Source organism: Corylus avellana, chromosome ca2, assembly GCF_901000735.1.
Source record: "Corylus avellana chromosome ca2, CavTom2PMs-1.0".
Taxonomy (NCBI): domain Eukaryota; kingdom Viridiplantae; phylum Streptophyta; class Magnoliopsida; order Fagales; family Betulaceae; genus Corylus; species Corylus avellana.
Genome location: NC_081542.1, coordinates 18733209 through 18737828, shown reverse-complemented (window position 1 = coordinate 18737828; position 4620 = coordinate 18733209).

Sequence of the window (4620 nt, the reverse complement as noted above, 5' to 3'; positions counted from 1 at the left end):
TAGTTTAATCAACGGTCAAGATTAACTTTATTAAAATCTCTTTATATTTTCTCTCCCCTATTAAATGCTTCTAAAAATAAGTCAGCTTTAAAATTTAATCTTGACCATTGATTAAACTACAGCATACATGATGTTATTTTAATAATAGCATGTAAGCCAAATCCCTTATTTTCATTAGGTTTGCTTCATAGGGAAAGATTTAGATTGTGGGTGTTTGCGTTTAATATATGAGAAGTAGTTGGATGAAGGAAATATGTGCATGTGAGGTACTTCAAGTTAAGATACTCAGTTCGCTTATTGTTGGAGTCTAGTTAGAAGTAGAAAGTTCAATAAGTTTGTCGTTTTGACATTTTCATACAAAGACCTTTAAACGATCTGAATTATTTTGTCTTGGCAAAGTCTTTTGCTTTTTTTTTTTTAAAAAAAAAAGAATATAATAATAATAATAATAATAAAAGAGTAAAAATATTTCATATAAAAAAGTGGAAAAAAAAAAAACAAAAAAAAAAAAAAAATCGAATGTTTTAATGTGGATTTTCAGTAAAAAGATAAAAAATGAAAGAAGAGTTGAAAAGGGAGCTTTGAAAAAGTAAAAGCGACATAATCAAAAGGCTCTTTTTTTTTTTTTTTTTGAAAAGAGATCAATTCTCATTAATCAGAAAGAAACATCATCATGAACAGTATTTCGGACATACAAAGGAAAATCCTCAGTCCATAATCGCTCCTCTCCCAGAGTAAGAGCTATCTTTGCAAGCCTATGGGATGCCTCATTAGCCTTACGCATTACATGACACACACTCCACTGTTGGACACACTGCAGCAAAAGCTTTGCGTCATTAATCAAAGTACCATAACGGCCCCATGTGCATTCCCCCTTTCTCAAAGCTTGAACAACTTCCAAAGAATCCCCCTCTAATATAACATTGTCCAACTCCATTCTCACACACAAATCTGCCAACTTCCATGCCGCTAAGGCTTCAGCAGTTGTTGGATCAGTGATAAACATTCTCATCGACACAAGAGCAGCAACAATATCCCCATTGTGATCACGAGCTATAATGCCAATCCCCATTTTTTGCCCCTCTTTATCAACAGCAGCATCCCAATTGAACTTTATAGCTCCAAATGAAGGCTTTTCCCATCTCTGTACATCATGGATCTGTTGGGGAACACGTTGCACACACCTACTCGCCTCAGCTTTCTGAAATTGCAGCACTTGTTCTTGAGCCATGCTGTACAGAACAGAGGGAGATTGGAATTCACCACCAAAAATCACTTTGTTTCTACGCAGCCAGATAAGACGCGCAATCACCGCCACTATTTGCATTCCATCTTCCTCCATACGCTTACTAAGCATCATCCAGATATTAACAAAAGAATCATCATATGAGGTGCATTTCTGGATTGACATCATACACTCTGTCCACACATCCACAGCAGATGGACAAGTCCACAAAATATGTCCTACCGTTTCTGCAAACCTTCCACAAATGGGACATAACGGATCAGAAATTATACCTCTTTTGTGGAGATTAACCCTCGTGGGTAGAATATCATTACAAGCTTGCCACAGAAATGTTTTAACCACCATAGGTCCTTTGGTATGCCATATACACCTCCATTGCCGAACTTTTGTTGTGTTGTCTGAACTACTTCCTTTAGCAGCCTCAATGAAGTCTTTCGCCAAGTGATAGGCGCTTCTAACTGAGAAATCACCATTTTTTGTTCCCACCCAAACCCTTCTATCACATTGTCTCCCTGGGCATATTGGCATCCCACAAATAATATCTGCCTCCTCCCTTATAAAAATCTCTTGAATGAGTGGTATATTCCACCATCTAGTTGTAGCATCAATAAGCTCACAAACATTTGATTCACTATGTAGGGTACTCACTGGGGACTGTATGGCATAGGTTGATGGCACTGGTATCCAACGATCTTGCCAAATCTTGATTGAAGAACCGTCTCCTACCCTCCACATCAGTCCTTGGTTCAGCAGCTTCTTAGAATTCCAGATACTACGCCATACAAAGGAGGGTCGATTCCCCAACCTGGATTCAAGGAATGTTCCCCTCGGATAGTACTTCTCCCCAAAGACTCTAGCCACCATCGAAGTTGGATTTTGAAGAAGTCGCCAAGCTTGTTTAGCCAACAAAGCCAAATTAAAACTCTCCAAATCTCTATATCCCAACCCACCTTTTTCCTTGCCCATACCCAATCTTTCCCAGCTCATCCAAGCTATTCGAGCATCGTTATCTTTATGCCCCCACCAAAACTTTGACATCATTGCATTGATTTCTTTACACAAAGTTTTTGGTAGCTGAAAAACGCTCATCGTATAAGTAGGAATCGCCTGAATAACAGCTTTTAAAAGGACCTCTTTCCCCGCTTGTGAGAGGAATTTTTCCTTCCACCCATGAATACGATCCCATATACGCCCCTTAATAGCTGAAAAAGCCCCAACACGTGATCTCCCCACTAAAGCTGGAAGCCCAAGATACTTTTCATACCTTCTCGTGGGATTAATACCTGCTATATAAGTAATATGTTCCTTAGCTTCCCTTCTTGTATTTCTACTGAAAAAAATTGATGTTTTTTCTCTATTCAACTTTTGGCCAGATGCTTTTTCATACATTTCCAACACTTGTTGGATACGCAGCCACTCAAAAGAATTTGCTTTACAAAAAAGCAAACTATCGTCAGCAAAAAACAAATGGTTAAGCCTCAAACCGCCACGAGTGATAGGAAGACCCGTAATCCACCTTTCTGCTTCCGCTTTTTGAAGAAGTGAGCTCAATCCCTCCGCACACATGATGAAAAAATATGGAGACAGCGGATCCCCTTGCCTGATTCCCCTTGTTGGTACAATTTTTCCATAAGGCTTTCCATGGATCAACACCGAATAAGTCACTGTTTTGACACAAGTCATAGTAAGTTGAATCCATCTACTAGCAAACCCCAATTTTTCCATCACTCCCTCTAGAAAAGCCCACTCGACTCTGTCATAGGCCTTGCTCATATCGAGCTTCAAAGCCATGTAACCTTCCCTCCCCTTCATTCTACTATCCATAGTGTGCATCGCCTCAAACGCGACAAGAACATTGTCCGTAATTAACCTCCCTGGAATAAATGCACTCTGGGTAGGGGAGATGATAAGAGGCAAAACTTTTTTCAAACGGTTAGCAAGAACCTTTGAAATAAGTTTATACAACACATTACATAAACTAATGGGCCTATAATCAGTTACTCTAGAAGGATTATTAATCTTTGGAATGAGCGCAATATGAGTAGAATTGATATCAACATCAAAAATATCATGATTAAGAAACCCGAGTACCGCTTGACATACCTCTACTTTCACCATAGACCATGAGTTTTGGTAAAAACATGCTGAGAAACCATCCGGCCCGGGGGATTTGAGAGGATGCATCTGTTTAAGTGCTAGCTCCACTTCTGCCATTGTAAACTCACGTAACAAAGTTGCATTCATCTCTTCCGAAACTCTACACTCCAAAGCAGCCAAGCATTCTTCTACCCCTGATACTTCCCCAGCCGAAAACAGCCCCTGGAAAAACAGTGTAAAAGCATGCCCAATTTCGTGTTGCTTATTCCATTCCCTGCCCTCCTCGTCTTTTATCTTCACTAGCCGATTTATTCTCCGTCTATGGTTTGCCCATGCATGAAAGAACGGAGTATTGCGATCTCCCTTTTGGTACCAGCTTTGTTTAGCACGCTGTTTCCATTTTACATCTTCTTGCTCAAGAATAAAATCGATCTCCCTTTGTAATTCTTTAATTGCTTCCCAGTTCCCATCTCCTTCATTCCGCTGTAATTCTTCTAGTTGCTTGGTTTTTTTCTTGAGAAGCTTTTCAGCATTGCCAAACTTACGGGTACTCCACCGAACCAGATTGGTCTGACACTGAGCAAGACGTAATCTTGTTGACTGCATCCCTACACTCCCATTATCACCCTCCTCCCATGCTTCCTTTATCACCGCAAGGCATTCTTCATCAGCCAGCCAACTGGCTTCGAATTTGAAATTTTTGTGGTAGCTGATTTGGGACTCATATATATCAGTTGTAGTGAGGAGCAAGGGCTTATGATCAGATGATCTTGCTGCCAATACCCTTACTTCACAGCTTGTAGATAGCTCACACCACTCCCTGTTTGCAACAGCACGGTCAAGACGTTCTTTCATGAAAGACCCATCCTGTTGGCCGTTATTCCAAGTATATTTGGCCCCCAGGTACCCCAAATCACTTAAGCTGCATTCTTCTAAAACTTGGCGAAATTGAGCCATCTGACTTTCTCGCCGTACATTTCCACCAACCTTTTCAGCTTGCTCAACCACCTCGTTGAAGTCACCAATACACAGCCATGCCTCCGGAATAAAATATTGAAGATGCTTCAGCAAAGCCCACGATTCATATCTCTTAGAAGCATCCGGATGACCATAAAAACATGTTAATTTCCAAGAAATATTACGTCCAGGAAGTTTTACCACCGCATTGATATGTCTTCGTGTGTAATTTTGAATTTCCAGCCCATCTGAACCCTTCCATAACAGTGCTAATCCACCACTCTTCCCCACCGGATCCACCACAAATACTCCATCAAATC